The sequence below is a fragment of the Meles meles genome, chromosome 11 (assembly GCF_922984935.1).
Source record: "Meles meles chromosome 11, mMelMel3.1 paternal haplotype, whole genome shotgun sequence".
NCBI lineage: Eukaryota > Metazoa > Chordata > Mammalia > Carnivora > Mustelidae > Meles > Meles meles.
The window spans coordinates 42,684,555-42,708,077 of NC_060076.1; the positions used below are offsets into that span (position 1 = coordinate 42,684,555).

At 36.5% G+C, this 23,523-nt stretch overlaps 1 protein-coding gene across 1 annotated transcript in view; it reads left to right on the forward strand.

Annotated features, from left to right (window-relative positions):
• LINGO2 (leucine rich repeat and Ig domain containing 2) overlaps nucleotides 1–23,523 on the forward strand; it is a 1,225,184-nt gene that overhangs the window by 665,075 nt on the left and 536,586 nt on the right. The window lies entirely within an intron of this gene.

Here is a 23,523-nt window from a genome sequence, read left to right on the forward strand (position 1 = left end):
TAGGGGCTTATTTTTTATCTTCCCCATTTAGAAACCTTCTGTGTGCACTGGTTACTTCTACACTTTTTTTTTGGAGTAGGCCTCTTGTGAAGCATTATGCCACACTATGTCTTATATACCATGACGAGTTGCATTTTTCTACTTATGTTGCTATATTTTTGGACTGAGCGATATATCTAAATTAAAAATTCTAGTGGAAAGGGGAACACTAAATAGAAATCCAACACAATATTTTAAATGGTAAAAAAAAAATACTACGCAGACTAAATATATATGAGAAAATATAGATAAGTGATGGAGGATCTTTTTTTTTTTTTTTCACTTTTCTTAACATTTTCTTATCCTTTGGAGGTTGTCATTAAGAAAATAAGCTTTTTTCCCTAAAAGTAGACTTCAAGGTATAATTTTAGAATCAGAATAAATTACTGGACTATATGCATTATTAACGTTTCCTGTGATGATAGTTTTGTTGTTTTTTTTTTTTTTTTCTGTTGTTTGGAGTCTTTGTTCCATTCTTCACTTTTGGAGCTTGAAATTCAGAGAAGAAATAAGAGAACTCTGCAGTAAATTTCAGGAGAACCCCAAAGTTAAATTCACACCCAGGCCACCTTCACTTGTTCTGCCTTTCCTAATGTCTTATATATTGGTTAATACTTCTGATTTTCATTTATTTATTTTTTTTTGTAGTGTCTCTTCCTTTTTTTGGTCTTTCCCATTCTACTGCATCACAGTGTTCCCAACCCTTCATCCTGCTTGTGATTACCATCCTGTCCCACACCAGGGAAGATGTGGCACGTGGCAGATGGGAGTGTTCTTATGGAAGAGTTTTATTAACTCTTAATCTATTCCTTACCAATACCAAATGATCTCTGGGTTCAAAGCGTCATGTCTAACCGTCAGTTTACCTTTATAAAGGCAAATATTAACCCATTTTTATATGGCACTTAAGTTTTACTTTCTTCATGAAAAATAGACTTTTAAGAAAATCAGATTTATTTACTGAACATTTTCTCTCATAAACTCTGTTTGCATAAATATGACAGTCATAAAGAAAGAAGCCTTTTGATTCTAAATAGACATATAGTGTATTTCCATATGCCATCACCCTAGAGGTGATGTTAGGTGGACCATTATGCATGATTCATAAAAGGTGTGTTCCAGATGGAAGCACCAAGAGACTTTCAAAACTGCATGCTCTGCAAAATGTTGATTTCAGGATTCCCCTCATCAATTACAGTGGCATCTTTTAAATTAGGTATTTTATGGAACTCTTAATTTTTATGTACACTTAATGTATATTTATAATGTATTTATGAACTACTGTGTTGATTGGCTCATTTTGGAGACTTAAAAAAATTTATAATCAGAGAAGCTTAGAAATGACTTTAATGGACCCAAGGTAATACAGAAGGTGTTTCTTTCCATAATGGTTAACAATAACAGCCTGTTGTTTGAGTCAAATTTGTAAAAATTACACCTTAATATGCAAATCCATTTTTTCATTACTGATGCAGAGCAAAGAAAGCCAACGGGATAGCAAACACTAACATTTTGCCTTTAAGTGCTCACAGACATAAAATAAATGAGGCATAGCTATTGATTGTCTTTGGCCTACATTATCTGCACAGAAACTATTAAGGAGGCTTTTCCATCTTCCTTTCATGCCTCATTTTCTCATACTATCTAATGAAGAGCTTCACTTAAACTATAATGTTCTACTCTCCTGAAAGTACATTTTTATGGCACTAAAAAGCAATACTTGTGTATCAAGGACTGTTTTTACTGCTACATTTATTGGCTTGTTGTACTATATAAAATTATAAAATATTCTAAATTTGGGTAGTATTATAAGTTCTCTTAATTAATTTCTGATTTTAAAGTTTATTTTGTCAATCCAAACATGTTGCATAACAGGTATCACTAGAATATTCACATAATTGTGAGAAACTCTTCCAAGCCCTCAGAAAAGAGGTATTTTATAATTTATCATTTACAGATACCTTTAAGAAGGGTTCTGTGTGAAGTTCAAGTGATAACTGTTTGTAAAAGATAATTTTTATTTTTTAACATACTGAGGTTAGTTAGGGTCCCTCTCAGAGACTAATGAATGAGCATTTGGATGGAAAACTTGGAATTTCATTAGGAAGATCTGGGCTGGAAATAATAGTGTGTGAGTCTTTAATTGTTGAAACCAAAAGAATGAATGAGATCACTTGGGAAGATGGTGTGGCAAGAGAGAAGTCAAAAATAGAATCCTGAATATATTGATGTTTAAGGAATGGAGAATAAATAAGTACCTGTGAGATCACATGGAAATCTAAAGAGGAAAAAACATGGAAAAAAATATAAGATGCCACAAGAATGACTTTTTTTGGAGGGGGTGCTTCTCTCCTCCTTCCTTTCTCCGTTCCTCCCTCCCTCCCTTCCTTCCTTCCTTCCTGTTTTTGCCAATTGAGCAGAAAACTTATATATCTCACTTTTATATGCATTGCTGTGCTTACTCACAAGTTTGTATGTTTATTGGCAATTTTCTTTTCTTCTGCAAATTTGCATGCATTCTAAATTTATTATATTCCAAATCTGTAGGGAAATAGCTATACATTTCTGGTAAATAAGTTTATCAAGTATCAGCTCCTAAGAATATCAACTGTATGTAGGGTGTGTGTGTCTCTTAGGCTATGCCTCTGATAAACACAACATAGGTAGACAGTTGGATTTTCTTTTCTTTGCTTTTTCACCCCCAAATTGAAAGTCTTTGGCTTTTAATGGGGAAACTTAAGAAATTCACATTCATATTGCTGTGATCACTATGTCTGGACTGCTTTTGGTACATTAGCTTAGATTTTTTTTTTAAACTTGCTTTGCTTCCTTTTAATTTCTCTTTTTCCACTTGGCTTTGTTGGATTAATGAAGTGTTTTTGCTCTATTTATTTTTACAGGTTCACAATTTATTCATCATATTTCCACTATTTAGTGGTGGAGATTCTGAAAATTTTGCTAAACTTTGAAAAGTTTTATTTTTCTACCAACATCTGGAATTATTTAGCATCTATATCCACAGTCAAACAAATCAGGGAACTCAGCATACTTTCTCTTTCACCTGCCCCTGCTTTATCCTTAGTTGAAATAAATACTTCCTGATTGCTAACAATTTGTGTATGATGCTTCAAGTATATTTTCCTCCAAGTATAGTGATGACAGATTTACTCACCAATGTTGCTTGAATCTTACACAATTGTGTATTTTGGAGTATTTTCTTCATTTTTCTAGAATATATCCTTTAGAAATTTTTTTCAGTTGGTAAATAGAATATTATAATATATTGTAATTTTGCTCTATTACTTACATGCTGTTTTGCTGGGTATGGCATCAAGGTTTTTTAAGCTATTGCACTATTATCCTTGATCTTCCACTGTAACTTCTAAAATGGCGTAGACTGATCTGATCCTCATTTCTTTGGATATAACCTGTTTTTCTTTTCTTGTAGCTTCTTATAATTTTGCTTCTGAAATATGGGCACATTTCCCTTTTTCTTATTCTTTCTTCACAGCATTCAGTGACTTCTCTTCTGTTTGCAATCATTTATTTATTTCATTTTGGGGCTCTTGCATGTCTTCTGTTTTATGTAAAAGATATTCACCTCATGATCTCTGTAATATATTTCTGGAAATTCTACTAAATGAAAGTTAAAATGTTCTTCCCCTTAACGCTTCTGTTTTACTTTTATTTTACTGTAGTACATTCTGAAAGAAATGTCTTGCCTCAGTCTTTCAACCAATCTGACTTCAGTTTATATCCAATTGTCTATTTAGCTCACTTAAAAAATCAGCCATTTGTTTTTATTTTCTTCAGAAATTGTTTTAAAATCTATTTTTATGGATATAATGGTATCTTTAATCTTGAGGATACTAATAAAGCTCAAGGTTTTCCTCAAATGTCTGGAATTCACTGGTTTCTGCGGAGGAACATGGGTTGTGATTATAGGGGCATGCATTCAGTCATAGAAAGGAGGACATAGGGACGCCTGGGTGGCTCAGTGGGTTAAGCCGCTGCCTTTGGCTCGGGTCATGATCCCAGGGTCCTGGGATCGAGTCCCGCATGGTCTCCTTGCTCGGCAGGGAGCCTGCTTCTCTCTCCACCTCTGCCTGCCTGTGTGCTCTCTCTCTCTCTCCTTCTCTCTGACAAATAAATAAAATAAAAAAAAAAATTAAAAAAAAAAAAAAGAAAGGAGGACATAATGTGTAATAAGATGATATGTGTTAGTAGTGGGTATTCTTGGTGTGAAGTCCCCATCTTCACTTGAATCCATGAGTTTCTTGAGGCACAGCTCTCCCCCAATTTAGGTCCAGCTCTGATAGTCTTCCAGTCAAAACAACCACACAATGACTCTATTTAGGGTTCCATCTTAGAACCGTAAGAGTAAGGATGATGTAAAAAGAGATGAGGAAGAGGAGCACATGGCTTCTCAGGGGTTCAGAATAGGAGACAGATGATGCCACTTAAGGGGAAGAGAAATACCAAGAAAAGTCTCTGCTGTCACAATTTAGTATTCTATTCTGGGATCATTTTCATTTAGTATCAACAAAAAGAAATTTCTAGATGACATAGTTCATGCCACTTCTGTGGCTGTGTAGCTATAGTATCCAGTGAGGACATAGAGAGTTGTCTACTTTCTCTGGTCAATCTAGAAGACCTTCATGAAAGAGGATTATAGGAGAGAGCCATTTTACAAGCATGTGTAGAAATGTCCCATCTGTAATGCAGCGGCTCTTTAGTGAGAATGAGAGGAAAGAATGCCATTTGTTTAACATCTAACTTCGCTATATACTATGTGTATGTTAGTGCTTTTTTTTCTTTTTTAAAGATTTTATTTATTTGAGAGAGAGAACAGAGTGAGAGTACTAGTAGGGGGAAAGGGAAGAGGGAGAGGGTGAAACAGACTCTTCTGAGCAGAGAGCCTGACGCTTAGAAGCCCAGACCCTGGGATCATGTCCTGAGCCAAAGGCCGATGCTTAGCCAACAGAGCCACCCAGGTGTCCCAAGTACACTAGGTGCTTTTATGATGTTATGCCATTTACTTTTCAGAAATGCATCCTTAAAGGGGAAAGTGAGTTCTGAAAGGGGAAAGGACCACTGGATGTATGTGTCTCTGTGTATACCAGAAGTTGTAGGATTGAGCTGTGGCAGAAAGAATCAGTTCTTATCTAAGAATAAAACCTGATGAAAATCCAAAAAAAAAAAAAAAGAAAGAAAAGAAAGAAACATATTGTCATCATTTTATTCTTGAAGAAAACCAGGATGAATAAGTTAAGGGATTTATCCAAAGTCCTTCAACTGGTAAATGATAAGTATGGATTTGAACCCATTATGTCAAAATAAAATATAGATAATTGGTATTTGCCATTTGAATTGAATTAATTGCAATAGAACAAGAAATTTGCCTCATTTGTGTATGAGCAAGAGGCAAGGGAAACATATTGATCATTGACTGCCAGGCTTTCCCAAGACAGGACTTTGTCAAGTACCTCTCATATACCTATTGAATAATAAGATGGAAATGATATTCAGAATCTTAAGGCAGAGCTGACTTAGATCTTTCTACTTACAGATTTTCCATATTCTGCTTCTATGCTTTAGAAAGCAAGCAAACTGTCTGTCTTTCACACTAAGACTACAAAATGGCTTTCTCAGTTCCTCCTCTGCATTTCCAACTTCCCTCATATTCCTTATCTCTTGCTTACAAAGGAAGGTGACAATTATAGCAGTTGTGAAATATTATAGGAAAATAGCTTCTCTTCAGGATATGGTTAAATGAACCAAAGGCTTCTTTCTTGCGAAAAATACACACAAACATTATTGATATAGGTTAAGTCTGCATAGATTATTCTTTCTGAGATTTAAAGACAAAAACACTCCAAAAGTCTTTAAGTAAAAAAATTTAAGTCCTGGGATCTTTGGGTATTCCTCCATGTTTACTTTACTCTCTACCCCAGATCAGTATTCTTTTTATCTAGTCATTGTCATTTACCTGTATGTTCTTATATCTGCCATGTATTAGATATCCACAATCAGGTTAGCCTAAATATCTGTTAATATTCATTCTAAATCAAATACCCCATGAATCCATAATTCTAGGATTTTTTTTAAAAGAATTTATTTATTTATTTGACAAAGAGAGACACACAGCAAGAGAGGGAACACAAGCAGGGGAGTGGGAAAGAGAGAAGCAGGCTTCCCGCTGAGCAGGGAACCCAATGCGGTGCTCGATCCCAGGACCCTGGGATCATGACCTGAGCTGAAGGCAGTCGCTTAACCAACTGAGACACCTACATGCCCCCATAATTCTAGGATTTAATAGATTTTTGTCAAATATTTGTTGGATGAGTATTTTTTTTCCCAAACAAGTCACATATAAACTATGTATATTACTAAATTTTCTTACTCTGAAACAGCTAGGGAAGTCTTGGAGAGGATTAGAGAGTAGATACCACATTTACCCATATATCACCCAAAATTTATTACTGTATCTTTTCTTAAAGAAGATTTTATTATTTACTTGAGAGAGAACATGAGTAGGGGGAAAGGACAGGGGAAGGTCAGTAAGAGGGGCAGAGGAAGAAGCAGACTCCTTCTGAGCTCAGTCAAGCCTCGACTCAATCCCGGGACCCCAGGATCATGACCTGAGCCAAAGGCAGATGCTTAACTGACTGAGCTACCAAGGGGCCCTTATTGTTTTATCTTCATTAGAAGGCTATGGTATGCTTAGCTGGGTGCCTACTCAGTATCTGTCCTCACTTGTCATCTTTACTAACAGAACCCCAATATTCATTTTGGATGCAGTGTGTCAGCTATAAATACTTCTCTGGATGCTCTCCAGTGAAAGATGGCCATGTGTTGCATTCTAGTGAAATAAATGTAGGTGGAAAAACTAACTCCAAGAATAACTCCAAAGCCTCATTAACTGGACTCCTTTACTCTTTTCCCTTTGAAAATTCCTTTCCTGGCTATTTAGAAATGCAAACCATTGCTTAGAAATACAATAGAACAAAGACCACAAAAGAAAGCCTATGAATCAGAAGGACGGGAGAGTGTCCTGTTCTTAAAGACACACATCTCTGAGCATCACAACCAGCCCAGGAATTTGAGAACAAAAATTCCCTCTCTGGTAGAGTTGTTTGAGTTTTCTATTATTGGTAGCTAGACCAGTACAATGGGTTAAGTCTGACGTAAATTTATAAAACCAGGCATGCTACAATTATTTTTAGGATAATTACTCAATGTTGAAGTAATTTGCCACTTGTTTCTTTTAAGAGTCCTTTTAAGTTTAGCATTTATTTTGTTCTTTTCTTCAGGTCTGGTGGAGGACCTTTCCAATTATTTTATTTAGTAGCAATATTTAAGAATCCCTTTAGGTGCTGCTTGGAATTCAGAAACTCATTGCTCATTGATGATTATTTCAAACCATTCTATGCATTTTTCTCCAATGGAGGGAATGATTAACAGCTGTCAATATTTTAGGAATTAATAGAACTTTGGAAAAGCCCCAAAATTATTTTTAAGGCTTTACTTTTAAAGAAAACAATGAAATTAGGCTTGACAGGAGTGTATGGTGTTTTATTGTAACCTGAAGCTACATTATGCAGCTCCAGATTGCCAATCGCATATCCTTCATTACAACTCTGACAGCATTTATATTAAACCCCTACTTTGCAGTAATTTTGGATTCTTTTTAAAAATGTGCTTCAGGCTAGGAGAAAGCTTTCAAGATCTCAGCGTATGAGTTAATGCAGTATGTTGCTATTAATACTTTGTCTGGCATAACTTTCCCCCCAAGACGCTAGAGCTGGGAGATTGGATAGTTCAGGAAGATTGGTCAGATGTTCTCTTATCCCACTTATTGGCACAGGCAAGACATGTACATAGCACCTGATGGGATTCAGCTCTGTGTAGGAATTTCTTGTCCACATTGGTTTCCACTAAGGTCACAGCAGAGAGGGCTGAAGCTGAAATTTTAAAATCTGACGTAAAATTGTTTTTCAAAGGTATCATTTAGAACACTAATTGGCCCTTGTATCATGATGTATATGAGAAGTTCTTCATAGGACTTAGGACCAAAATAATGTACTTTCTCCCAGTGATTGATATATTTCCTCATTTGCCAACACTATGAATAACATGAAAATTTTTTCTTTAGTTTCCCTCTTTGCTTTAGTTTTCAGGAATCCCAGAGCCAAGATTTATGCTTAATCAAAGTAAGTAATTTTAACTCCTGATATGGCAGTGTTCCCTTTCTCTTATTATTATAGTTCTAATTCCTCTTTAGATTTTTATTTTATTTATTTTACTGTACTACAAGTGCCAGTTTTATAAACTGCCTAAATACCCTTTGGAATAAAGTAGAGTAAGAATAAATCATACTTTAAAAGTGAATTATTGGAATGCCTGGGTGACTCAGTTGGTTAAGTGTCTGATTCTTGATTTTGGCTCAGGTCATGATATTGGGGTCATGAGATTGAGTCCTGCATCAGGCTCCACACTCCGTGTAGAGTTCGCATGAGATTCTCTCTCCCCTTCTCTCTGCACCTTCATCTGCTCATGCTCTCTCTCTTGGATGAATGAATGATTGAATGAATGAATAATAAAATCTTTTAAAAATAGATTAGTGTTCTTCTAGCCTGCTTAGATGAATCACAGTTGTCTGAGAATTGCACAAGCTTTTAATTTGATTTTAAATGTTTGGCTAGCTTTGATTTTTACTTTACATAAATATGGTTAAAATAAATAAGTCAAATAATTTAAAAGAATTCATAATAAAAAAAGTACTCTTACTTCTATCCTATGATAAATAGAACATTGCCCCCCCACCAACCACCTTTACCTCCTAATCATTAGTACCGGTAAATGTTACCTTATTTGGTAAAAGAGGCTTTGTAGATGTAAATACATAAAAAAATTTGTAATGGGGAGATTATCCTGTATTATAGAGGTGGACCCAGAGTAGTGATGACAATTTATAAGAGGAACGAAGGAAGATCAGACAGATGGGAACGCAGTGTACCCATGGAAGCAGAGATTGGAGCAATATGGCTACAAACCAGAGAATGCTTGCAGCCTCCAGAAGCTCAAGGAGAAAAAAATTAGTTTTCCCCTTGGAGGCTCCTGGAGAAACCAGCTTTGTCTAGGCTTTAGTCTTAGCTCTCTGAGACTCATTTCAGACTTCCTACCTCTAGAACTATAGAGAATAAGTGTGCAATTTTTTAGCCACCAAGTCTTTGGTAATTTGATAAACCAGCATCAAGAAATTAATACATTCCCCAGTACACCAACTTACATCCCTAAAATTCACTACTACTAAGTACTTTTCAAGTATCTTCAAGGAATTTTCTATGCACATACAACCATAGTCATATTATAAATGAAATCACACCATGTACATTGCTTTCTGTTTTTTTTCCAAACTTTTATTTAAATTCAGGTTAATTAGCATATAGTGTAATATTGGTTTCAGGAATAGAATTTAGTGATTCATCAATTACATATAACACCCAGAGTTCAATGCAACAAGTGCCCTCCTTAATACCCATCACTCATTTAGCCATACCCTGCCCACCTCCCCTCCAGCAACTCAGTTTGTTCTCTATAATAAAGTCTTTAAGGATTTGCTTCCCTCCCTCTTTCTTTCCCCTTCCCCTATGTTCATCTGTTTTGTTTCTTAAATTCCACATATGTGGGAAATCATACAGTATTTGTATTTTTCTGACTTATTTTACTTTGCATAATACACTCTAACTCGATCCACGTTGTTGGCAAATGGCAAGATTTCATTCTTTTCGATGCCTGAGTATTATTCCATTGAATAAATATACCACCCCTTTATCCATTCATTGGTTGATACACTTAGGTTCTTTCCATAATTTGGCTATTGTTAATAATTCTGCTGTAAACGTCATTGTGAATATACCCCTTTGAAGCAGTATTTTTGTATCCTTTGGATATATATACCTAGTAATGAAATTGTGAGGTCATAGAGTAGTTCTATTTTTACTTTTTTCCCCTCTTTTCTTTTTTTTAAATTAACATATAATGTATTATTTGCTTCAGTGGTATAGGTCTGTGAATCATCAGTCTTACACAATTCACAGCACTCACCATAGCACATACCCTTTCCAATGACCATAACCCTGCCATATCCCTCCCTTCCCACCCCCCCCAGCAAACCTCAGTTTGTTTCCTGGGATTAAGAGTCTCTTATGGTTTGTCTCCCTCCCCAGTCCCATCTTGTTTCCTTTTTTCCCTCCCTACCCTCCATGACACCCCCAGCTACCTTTCAAATTCCTCATATCAGAAATATCATATGATAATTGTCTTTCTCTGATTGAGTTATTTTACTTAGCATAATACCCTCTAGTTCCATCCATGTCATCACAAATGGCAGGATTTGTTTTTTTTTTTGATGGCTATATATATATATATATATATATATACCACATCTTCTTTATCTGTTCATCTGTTGATGGACATCTAGGTTCCTCCCATAGTTTGGCTGTTGTGGACATCACTGCTATAAAATTTGAGTGCATGTGCCCCTTTGGACTCTTAATCTCAGTAAAGAAACTGAGGGTTTCTGTGGGGGGAGAGGGCTAGCATGGCTGGGTTATGGACTTTGTGGAGGGTATGTGCTATGGTGAGTGCTGTGAATTGTGTAACACTGATGATTCACAGACCTGCACCCCTGAAGCAAGTAATACCTTATATGTTAATTTAAAAAATGGAAAAGAAATGCAACTGATTTCTGTGCATTTATTTTATATCCTGATACTTTAATTAATTCCTATAAGAGTTCTAGCAGTTTTGGGGTGGAGTCTTTTGGGTTTTCCACAGAAAGTATCATATCTTCTGCAAAGAGTGAGAATTTGACTTCTTTGTTGCTGATCCAGATGCTTTCTATTTCTTTTTGTTGTCTGATTGCTGAAGCTAGGACTACTAGTACTAGTTGAATAGCAGTGGTGATAGTGGACATCCCTGCCATGTTCTGATCTTAGGGGAAAAGCTCTCAGTTTTTCCCCAATGAGAATGATATTCACTGTAGGTTTTTCATAGATGGCTTTGATGATATTGAGGTATGTATCCTCTATCCCTATACTTTGAAGAGTTTTGATCAGGAAAGGATGTTGTACTTTGTCAAATGCTTTTTTCAGCTTCTACTGAGAGTATTATATGGTTCTTGTTCTTTCTTTTATTAACATATTGTATCCTGTTGATTGATTTGCAGATGTTGAACAACCTTGAAGCCCAGGAATAAATCCCACTTGGTCATTGTGAATAATCCTTTTAACGTACTGTTGGATCCTATTGGCTAGTATTTTGGTGAGAATTTTTGCATCCGTGTTCATCAAGGATATTGGTCTGTAATTCTCCTTTTTGATAGGGTCTTTGTCTGGTGTTGGGATCAAGGTAATGCTGGCCTCAAAATGAGTTTGGAAGTTTGCCTTCCATTTCTATTTTCTGGAACAGTTTCAGGAGAATGGGTATTAATTCTTCTTTAAATGTTCCATAGAATTCCCCTGGGAAGCCATCTGGCCCTGGACTCCTGTTTGTAGGGAGGTTTTTGACCACTATCTCCTTACTGGTTATGGGTCTGTTCAGGTTTTCTATTTCTTCCTGGTTCAATTTTGGTAGTTTATACGTTTCTAGGAATGCATCCATTTCTTCCATATTGTCAAATTTGCTGGCATATAGTTGCTCAAAATATGTTCTTATAATTGTATTTCTTTGGTGTTGGTTGTGATCTTTCCTCTCTCATTCATGATTTTATTAATTTGGGTCCTTTCTCTTTTCTTTTTGAGAAGTCTGGCCAGGGATTTACTAATATTATTAATTCTTTCAAAGAACCAGCTCCTAGTTTCATTGATTTGTTCTACTGTTCTTTTGGTTTCTATTTCATTGATTTCTGCTCTGATGTTTATTATTTCTCTTCTTCTGATGGGTTTAGGCTTTCTTTGCTGTTCTTTCTCCAGCTCCTTTAGGTGTAGGGTTAGGTTGTGTACATGAGACCTTTCTTGTTTCTTGAGAAACACTTGTATTGCTATATACTTTCTTCTCAGGACCACCTTTGCTGTGTCTCAAAGATTTTGAATGGTTGTATTTTCATTTCCATTTGTTTCCATGAATTTTTAAAATTATTCTTTAATTTCCTGGTTGACCCATTCAATAATTAGTAGGATGCTCTTTAGCTGCCATGTATTTGAGTTCTTTCCAACTTTTCTCTTGTGGTTGAATTCTAGTTTCAAAGCATTGTGGTCTGAGAATATGCAGGGAATGATCCCAATCTTTTGGTACTGGTTGAGACCTGATTTGTGACCCAGATTGTGATCTATTCTGGAGAATGTTCCTGTGCACTAGAGAAGGATGTGTATTCTGTTGCTTTGGGATGGAATGTTCTGAATATATCTGTGATGTCCATCTGGTCCAATGTGTCATTTAAAGCCTTTATTTCCTTGTTATTCTTTTGTTTAAATGATCTGTCCATTTCAATGAGCGGGGGTGGGTGTTAAAGTCCCCTACTATTATCATATTATTGTTGATGTGTTTCTTTGATTTTGTTATTAATTGGTTTATATAATTGGCTGCTCCCATGTTAGGGGCATACATATTTTAAATTGTTAGATCTTTTTGTTGGACAGACCCTTTAAGTATGATATAGTGTCCTCCTTCATCTCTTCTTATAGTCTTTGGCTTAAAATCAAATTTATCTGATAAATTTATCTGATCTAAGGATTGCCACCCCAGCTTTCTTTTGATGTTCATTAGCATTGTAAATTGTTTTCCACCCCCTCATTTTATATCTGGAGGTGTCTTTGGATCTAAATTGCGTTTCTTGCAGACAGCATATCGATGGGTCTTGTTTTTTTTTAATCCATTCTGATACCCTGTGACTTTTGATTGGGGCATTTAGCCCATTTACATTCAGGGTACTATTGAAAGATATGAATTTAGTGCCATTGTATTGCCTGTAAGATGACTGTTATTGTATTTTGTCTTTGTTCCTTTCTGGTCTGTTACTTTTAGGCTCTTTTTTTTTTTAAGATTTTATTTATTTATTTGACAGAGAGAAATCACAAGAGAGGCAGGCAGAGAGAGAGGAAGGGAAGCAGACTCTCCGCTGAGCAGAGAGCCCTATGTGGGACTCGATTCCAGGACCCTGAGATCATGACCTGAGCTGAAGGCAGCAGCTTAACTCACTGAGCGACCCAGGCACCCTAGGCTCTTTCTTTATTTAGAGAACCCCTTTCAATATTTCTTGTAGGGCTGGTTTCGTGTTTGAAAATTCTTTTAGTTTTTGTTTGTCCTGGAAGCTTTTTATCTCTCCTCCTATTTTCAATGACAGCCTATACATACTGTATCTATCTATCTGTATATAGATACCAATATAGTATTCTTGGCTTCATATTTTTCTCGTTTAGTGCCCTGAATATATCATGCCAGTCCTTTCTGGCCTGCCAGGTCTCTGTGGATAGGTCTTCTGCCAATCTAATATTTCTACCATTGTATGTTATATAGACCTCTTATCCCAAGCTGCTTTCAGGATTTTCTCTTTGTCCCTGAGACTTGAAAGTTTTCCTTTTGAATGATGGGGTATGGACCTATTTTTATTAATTTTAAGGGTGTTCTCTTTGCCTCCTGGAATTTGATGCTTGTTCCCTTCACCAAGTTAGGGAAATTCTCTGCTATAATTTGGCCAATATACCTTCTTCCCCTTTCTCTCTTCTTCTTCTGGGATCCCAATTATTCTAATATTGTTTCATCTTATGGTATCACTTATCTCTCAAATTCTTCCCTCATGGTCCAGTAGTTGTTTGTCTCTCTTTTCCTCAGCTGCTTTATTCTCCATCATTTTGGTCTTCTATATCACTAATTTTCTCTTCTGCCTCATTTATCCTAGCAGCAAGATCCTCCATTTTATTGTACCTCTTTTTTTTTTAAGATTTTATTTATTTATTTGACAGAGAGAGATCACAAGTAAGCAGAGAGGCAGGCAGGCAGAGAGAGAGAGAGAGGAAGCAGGCTCCCAGCTGAGCAGAAAGCCCGATGTGGTACTTGATCCCAGGACCCTGAGATCATGACCTGAGCCTAAGGCAGAGACTTAACCCACTAGCCACCCTGGTGCCCTATTATACCTCTTTAATAGGTTTTTAAATTTCAACTTGGTTAGATTTTATTTCTTTTATAAAGGGATTCCCTAATATATTCCCTGTTTTTTTCAAGGCCAGCTAGCAACTTGATAATCGTCATTTGGAACTCTAAATTTGACATCTTACTAATGTCCATATTGATTAGGTCCCTAACCATCAGTATTGCCTCTTCTTCTTTTTTTTTTTTTTGAGGTGAGTTTTTTTACCTTGTCATTTTATTCAGATAAAAATAGATGAATGAGAGAACAAAATATTAAAAGACTAGCAATGTCCCCAGAAAAATATACACTAACCAAATTGGAAGAGACATGAAACCAGGAGAAGAAAGAAAGGGAAAAAAAAAAAAAAAAATATATATATATATATATATATATATATATATATATATTTATACACACACACGCACACACACACACACATATTAGACTGGTGAATAGCACAGAGCCACACACTTAGAAGAAACTGCCTTCCAAAATTTTAAAGAAAGAAAAACTTATATATATACAAAAAATAAGGATAAACATGATGAAGGGATGGAATATGACCATAAAGATGAAAATTTAAAAAGAGTCTTAAAAAGGAATAATAACTATGTAGTATTATGCCTCCATCAGAAAGGATGAATACCCAACTTCTGTATTAACATGGATGGGACTGGAAGGGATTATGCTGAGTGAAATAAGTCAAGCAGAGAGAGTCAATTATCATATGGTTTCACTTATTTGTGGAGCATAAGAAATAACACGGAGGACATGGGGAGATGGAGAGGAGAAGGGAGTTGAGGGAAATTGGAGGGGGAGATGAACCATGAGAGACTATGGGCTCTGAAAAACAATCTGAGGTTTTGGAGGGGCAGGGGGTGGGAGGTTGGGGGACCCTGGTGGTGGGTATTATGGAGGGCACGTATTGCATGGAGCACTGGGTGTGGTGCCTAAACAATGAATTCTGTTACAATGAAAAGAAATTAAATAAATAAAAAGATAATAATGAAAAGGCAAAAAAAAAAAGAAATTGATAAGAAGTTGTTTTAAAAAAAAAAAAAAGAAAGAAAGAATGTGATCAGGCTAGAGACTAGAACAAAGCCATACACTAGATTTAGGGTACATTTTGATCTGTTAGAAGAAACTGATCCCAAAATTTTAAAGAAAGAAAAACCTATATGTATACAAAAATAAGGCTAAATACACTGAAGGAATAGAATATGACCATAACAAGGAAAAATTTAAAAGATATTTAGAAAAGTATTTGATAAGATAAAATGGTCAATAACATTAATATAGGGAAGAGAAAAAATCTAAAAAAGAATAAGAAAAAAATTTAAAAAATTTAACTTTGAAAGGGTAAAGAATCATGGGGAAAAAAGCCGTGGATTCCTTATGCTGTGTTCCCATATTTCTGAGGTTTTGCAGTTCTCATTGATCAGTGAAATTGGTCTGGCTGGATGTTCTTGTTGATCTTTTAGGGGAGGGAACTCTTGCATTGATTCTCAGATGTCTTTTCCTAAGGCAGGATTACACTGCCCTTGCCAGGGGCCAGGCTAAGTAATCTGCTCAGGTTTTGCTCTCTGTAGCTTTTGTTCCCTGACTGCTTTCCATACAGCTTTGAAGGATGAGAATGAAGATGGTGGCCTCCCAGTCTCCAGACCCATAGGAGCTGAGAGCTCAGGCCCTACTCCTTGGTGTGACCTCAGAAAAAATCAGTCAATCCCTCCCATCTCCCTGGTCTCTGGCCGCACTCCGAGCTCACTCGGCCTGTGACCAAATGTTGCTATCTCTGGTGCATGGGCCTGTTTCGAGTCCCCAAACCCAGCAGATTTCCTGTAGTGTGCTTCTGTGACACTCCACCAGGAGGAGGAAGGAGGGGGTCTCCCCAGATCTTCCACTTTTGGGGTCCCTGCTCGAAGAGCAGTGACCCCATTGTGCCTCAGATCATGGTTTAAGGTAATCTGAGCTGAGAGCCCCTCCTCAGTTCCATTCCTGCAGCTGACTTCCCCGTGTTTATACCTAGGAATGCTGCCACACTTAAACACCCCTGGTCTATTTGTGACCCTGTGGGTTCTGAGATCACACTGTCCCCAGGAGGGTTCCACCCCCCACTTAGCCTCTGGAGCAACATCCCTCAGTGGAGCAGACTTCTAAAAGTTCTGATTTTGTGCTCTGCTGCTCTACCACTTGCTGAGAGTCAGCCCCTCCCGGTCTGTCTTCCCATTTGTCCCCTCAGACTCACTTCTCCATACGTCCTACCTTCTAGAAAGTGGTCGCTTTTCTGTTTCTAGAATTGCTGCTCTTCTTTTTGATCTCCTGTTGAGTATGTAGGTATTCAGAATGAATTGATGGCTATCTAGCTGAACTCCAGGGACCCGATGTTATTAGGTCTCCTACTCCTCTGCCATCTTGCTCCTCCTCCCTTCTATTTTTAATTTTTGAGGAAAGTTCTTATCATCTTCCAGAGTGACTGCACCTGTTAGCATTCCTACCAACAGTGCAAGAAGATTCTCCTTTCTCTCTATCCCTCCCAATACCTCTTGTTTCTTGTGTTGTTTATTTTTAGCTGTTGTAATAGTTGTGATGTGGTATCTCATTGTGGTATTGACTTGTATTTTCCCTAGTGATGAGTGATGCTGAGCATCTTTTCATATGTCTGTTAGCCATCTGGATGTCTTCTTTGGAAAAGTGTCTCTTCATGTCTTATGCCCATTTCTTAGCTGGATTATTTGCTTTTTGGGTGTTGAGTTTGGTAGTTCTTTATAAATTAGGTATACTAACCTTTTATCAGATATGTCATTTGCACATATCTTCTCCTGTTCTTTAGGTTTGCTTTTTGGTTTTATTGATCATTTCCTTTGTTGTTTAGAAGTGTTTTATTATGATGAAGTCCCAATAGTTCATTTTTTCTTTTATTTCTCCTGCCTCTGGAAATGTGTCTAGTAAGAAGTTGTTATGATTAATGTCAAAGTGGCTACTGCCTGTGTTTTCCTTTAGGACCTTGTTGGTTTCCTGCCTCACATTTAAGTCTTTTATACATTCTGAATTTATTTATTTATTTTTATTTTTTTTATCTTTTTTTAAAATTAATGTATTTATTTTTTCAGCATAACAGTATTCATTGTTTTTGCACAACACCCAGTGCTCCATGCAGTATGTGCCCTCCCTATTACCCACCACCTGGTTCCCCCAACCTCCAACCCCTGCCCCTTCAAAACCCTCAGGTTGTTTTCCAGAGTCCATAGTCTCTTATGGTTTGCCTCCCCTTCCAATTTCCCTCAACTTCCTTCTCCTCTCCATCTCCCAATGTCCTCCATGTCATTTGTTATGCTCCACAAATAAGTGAAACCATATGATACTTGACTCTCTCTTCTTGACTTATTTCAGTCGACGACCTGAATTTATTTTTTATATGTACTATAAGAAAGTGGTCCAGTTTCATTCTTCTGTGTGTTGCTGTCCAGTTTTCCCAATGCCATTTGCTGAAGAGACTGTCTTTTTTCCATTGGATATTCTTTCCTGCTTTGTCAAATATTAGTTGACCCGATAGTTATGGGTCCATTTCTGGTTTTTCTATTCTGTTACACTAATCTATGTGTCTGCTTCTTTGCCAGTACCATACTATCTTAATGATTACACCTTTGTAATAGAGCTTAAAGTCTGGAACTGCGATTCCTCCAGCTTGTTTTTCTTTTTCAAGATTGATTTGGCTATTCAGGGTCTTTGGTGGTTCCATACAAATTTTAGGATTGTTCTAGCTCTGTGAATAATGATGATGATATTTTGATAGGGATTGCATTAAATGTATAGATTGCTTTGGGTAGTATAGACATTTTAACAGTATTTGTTCTTTCAATCCATGAGCATGGAATGTTTTTCCATTTCTTTGTACCCTTTTCAATTTCTTTCATAAGTATTCTGTAGTTTTCAGTGTATAGATCTTTTACCTCTTTGGTTAGATTAATTCTTAGGCATGTTATGATTTTGGTGCAATTGTAAATGGGATTAGTTGCTTGATTTCTCTTTCTGCTGCTTCATTACTGATGTATAGAAATGCAACATATTTCTGTACATTGATTTTAACATACCTCAGAATCATAAAGGCAATATACAAATGACCCATAGCTAATATCATCTTTAATGGGGAAAAACTGAGAGCTTTTCCTCTATGGAAAGAGATCTATGGAACAAGATCTCACCATTGTTATTTAACATAGTACTGGAAGTCCTAGCATTAGTAATCAGACAGCAAAAAGAAATAAAAGGCATCCAAATCAGCAAGGAAGATTTTGAACTTTAACTCTTCACAGATGATGTGATACTCTATATAGAAAACTGAAAAGACTACACCAAAAATTTCCTACAACTGACGAATTCATTGTTTTCTGTTTAGATGGATTTGTATTTTTTCTCATATTTTTACAGTTATAAACAATTTACAATCTCCTTTTTCTAACATGCCTCTTTAAATATATGAGAGGCACATCTGTGAATGATTTTCTTGAAGTAGAATTATCAAATTACAGGTTTTGAGCTATAACCTGGTAGCTTTAGTAGATCCTGAAAATTTGTCCTTCAGAAAAGTGAAACTAATTTGCACAACCCTAGTATTGTGTGAGAATGTTATTTCTCCCTACCTTTGCCAATACTATCAAGGTGTCCTTCCTTAAGATAGAGGTTTTTTAATTGGCCATACACTCTTGACTTACTCCAAGAATACTTTTGTGTGTTTATTGTCTTATATATAAATAGACTGGATTAATTCCAGTTTACCTTTAGGGATTCTGTTACAATGGAAGGAGCACTGGGAGAAGTGGCTTATGGTTCTGGCCTTTTCACTCACTGAATATACTTTGAGCAAATTGCTTAACCCAGTTGCTCAGAAACCTAATTCTAAACAGATTTACCTGGGGAGCTTTAAGAATGCATATTACTATTTTGTGCACCTTGAAATCTCTTCAAGTAGAAACTGGAGAATTTCCTTTTTAACAAGCTGTTGGACTGATTTTTTTGTACCACCCATAAGAAGCAGCTGATTGACTGCATGATGGAACCACTGACTCAATATTTCTAAGACTGAGTATTATTTTCTTTTGTTAAATTCCTGCAATATAAGTTTGTCTTCCCCTCAGGTTGTAGTAGTGGGTCTTAGATGTTACTTGTTCCTTGAGTCTGCTCACTGTGTGGAATCTTTAACTATCCTTCTGGGACAAAATTTTAAATCAGCACACACAGTACACCTGTGTGCCACTCTGGAACTTTGCTGACTGCTTTGATGACAGGACTGAATTCAGTAGTTTCTTACTTGGTGATTTTATTTTCATCATTATCTTGCCCTATTTGTAAATATTAGGGGTATGGAAGGGATTTGGTCAATCTAGAATTTGCCAAACATAGTGGGACAATTATCCTTTTTCTTCTTGAGACTTTTGGAAAAGCCAAACAAAGAACAGAATTAAATAGAAAAGTGTATTTCACTTTAATATAGATTTTGGGCCCCGACACAAGAGAAACTCTCAACAAATGACCTAAAAACCCTTTAAACATGCTCAGCAGAATAGTCAAATTGCTCATTTCCTATATAAAACACAGTTACTGATGGCCAAGGACACAGTATTCTCAGCTAGAAGTCATGAATATATAAGCATTTCTGCTTCCACAGGAGTCCATTTTGTTTGTTCAAAACCCTTTACATGTTACCTGTTCTTGTTACTATTATTATATAATTTACTTAAACTTTCTATAAGTTATTAAAATACATTTGGGAAAATTTTTAAAGTCTCTGGCTATTAAAACTAAGTTAAATGTTTGTAAAACTACATAAATGCAAATTATTATTATTCTTTGCTGATGATTTTTATTTCTTGAAATGTGTTTTCATTTCTCAACCTTTGGGGAAAGAGATACATCTATTCCTATAAATATTCATTTGCCAACTGGAATACCAAGCTTTCTTTCTTACATAAACAAGACTTACACACCGGGGCGCCTGGGTGGCTCAGTGGGTTAAGCCTCTGCCTTCAGCTCAGGTCATGATCTCAGGGTCCTGGGATCGAGCCCCGTATCGGGCTCTCTGCTTGGCAGGGAGCCTGCTTCCTCCCCTCTCTGGCTGCTGCTCTGCCTACTTGTAATCTCTCTCTCTCTCTCTCAATCTGTAAAAAAGAAAAAAAAATTAAAAAAAAAAAAAGACTTACACACCCTTTCTTATCTCCTTCTACCAGCTAATTATGTACTTGAAAAGAGAAACTCAGAGCAAAATACAAGAAGAGATAGATCAAAAGTCAGGCCATTCTTCAAAGAGCAGGCCCTTCATCAACTTAACCACAGTATTAAAAGGAAGAAAGACTTACAGAAGAAAGTGACTCCTTCTCCAAATATGAAATATGAAATTTTAAAACATGATGGTCACAGTCATTAATAAATATTGCACAATCAATATTCTAAAAAGTGTCTCCCAACTGGTGGTAGATGGTGGGCAAGTACACACTTCTTTAGAATATAAGCTTTCTTGAGAACATGGGTGATTCCCTCTATATCTATGCATTCACGGCTTTCTTGAAGCTTAGGTCTGAGTAACCATTGGCTACACAAATGAAAATATAGGGGAGGAAACAATTTTCCCTCTACCCTTCTATATTCTTGGCTGAGACATCTCCCACCTCCTGCCCTCCCACCTGTAATAAGAGATTAATGGGAGAAAGACAGAAGTTCAATAACATATATACCTTCTGTATATATGAGAGATACCCAGGAAAACTGAGTAACTCCTTGAAACGGGCCTATGCCATCACCTTAAATACCATCTCTAGCTAAAGGCAAAAGATTGTGTGTGTGTGTTGAGGGGTGGGGGGTGAGGGTGTGTTCATAGGGGGAAGTGCAGTCAGTTCCTGCAGGTTATCAGGCAAAACCCAGTAAACAACACAGATAATAGTTTCTAGAGATTTGAATTCATCCTCCTCTTCCTGGTTCAAGGAGGGAGACACTCTTAGAAGTGGAGGTTTCCCTTTTAAAGGTAAATGTCTCTTACAAAATGATAACTTCTACTTAGTTTTCAGAGCTTCTCCTGTGCCTGCTAGCTCTCAAAAATAATCAACATGCCACAGAGGCATATTTTGGAGTGGTTTATTTTGCTCCCCTTCAAAAACAAAATAATTTATTTTAAAATTGTGAATTATAGAACACTGAGTAAAATATGAGGTATTTGTTTATTTTTGTTTATTGGTCAGTTTTTATAAGCCCTGATTCACCAGGAGACTATTTAATGGCAGAAAATAGTGTTATTAACTCACATACTATTAAAATTTAATGTGTCACTATAATTTGGTATAACTAGGATCACTATGTGGTAAGATACTTCTGATTAATTCTTTCTAGAGAAATCTTTAGATTTAGGTACTGAGAGATGCCTAAGTTTTATACCTGGAATACTATTAATAAAAAAGGATATTTATAAAAGTAAAAATAGCTAACTTTATAGTTACTCATTATGTGTAACTCATAACTGTATAACACCTCATTTAATTCTTACAACTGTCTGAAGTAGTTACTGTTATTTTATAACACTTACTTTGCAAGTGAGAGAATGTTGATTTAGATAAGTCAAATAACTTGCTCCATAAATAGTTAGTTAATGGTGGTATAACCAACACAGGGGTCCAAGAGCATCTGGCTGTAGGGATCCCAAACAGACCAGCTCAGGCCACTTGCCACAGATAAAATCTGAAGGCAGAGAGAGAGGTTTCTTGAACCAAGAAAAGGATTTGTTCATTGAGGCCAACACTAGGAAGACAATGGACTAACATCCCAAAGACTGTCCCCAAAGTGCAGAAAATACTTCTAGGTTTATATGAGGAAAATATGGGGCAAAAAATGGTTGAGTGTGTGCAGGTATGCTGTGAAGGTCCCAGGGATCATTGTCTTGGAGTCAGTCACGAATGAGGTCTTGCTGGCTAAGAGTAGTCCTTATTGCTTGAAAGGGTAGTTTCAGTTCCCATCAGGGAATGCTTTGCCCTCGCATCTTCTCTTTGAGCCAAGAGACAAGTTGGAAAGGAGAACCTAGCTATGAAATTTGAGATCAAAATGGGGCAGTTAAAGTCCTCTTTCAGTGGTCCCAAGATCTTCAAGGTTTCACTCTGGAGCTAGTGTGTTAATCACTAAGCTATATTGGGCTGCCTTAACCATCTTGGGATATATCACTTTAGATGATCATGATAAGGAGTTGAGTATGTTTACAATATGACTTAATTAGTAAGTAATCAATTTTAGTTCATCAAGGGAGTATCTCTTTGTTGAAGTATTTAGTAAGTTTGCCAAGTTACGTACATTGATTTAGAGTACTTGAAAACCAAGTTTCTTGGAAACCAAGGAGTATGATTAGGAGAATATAAAAACAGGAGCTAACATCATGGGTCACATTATCTGCCCCCCTAGCCCAATATTTCTGAGAAATGTAATCAAAAGATGACTTAAGGCCAAATAAGTAACAAAATATGTACTTAAAATTGTTCTTTGTGTTCATAGTCCATTCCTCAAACTAAGATTTTTTAAAAATATTCTTCAATTTATTTATGCTGTAGTCTATGCAAATTGGCTAGTTACAGCAAATTTAACTCAGGGATTCTCTGTCTTCACATGGAACTTGATGACCAAATCTTTGAAAAGGATCGTTTTTTTTTTTTTTTTTAAGATTTTATTGACTTATTTGACAGACAGAGATCACAAGTAGCAGAGAGGCAGGTAGAGAGTGAGAGGAGGAAGCAGGCTCCCCATGGAGCAGAGAGCCTGATGCAAAACTTGATCCCAGGACCCTGAGATCATGAACTGAGCTGAAGGCAGAGGCTTAACCCACTGAGCCACCCAGGTGCCCCAAAAGGGATAGTTCTTTACCAAAGCCTCTACCCAGAATTCCTAGATATCACTACACATATTTCAATTCTCTTCTTGATGTCTTTTCAAGCTGCTAGAACCACTCCCAAATATTTGTCAAATTTTAAAAAGCACAATGCTAAGAATCCATACTGATACTTCAGTACCTATAATTCCTATCCTTCTGTCTCATGTAGCTTTTCACTACTCAAAATCATCCCCTTAGGAATGGTGGAAGAGAGTTATATACTAGTGAAATGGCTGTCTTTTGGATTGGTAAGAGAGAAAATGTACATATATGGAAAAAAGATGTCTGAAGGGCCATACTTAAGAGCATGAGCTTCAGAGCATGCATTTGGGTATACTTTGGAGCTTTATAAGTAGGAGTAACAGGTTTTTTTTTCCTTGTTTTGTTTTATACTCTATATGCTGTGGATCATATAAACAGCTGAGAAACTCCATCAAATAGCTAACCTGTATTG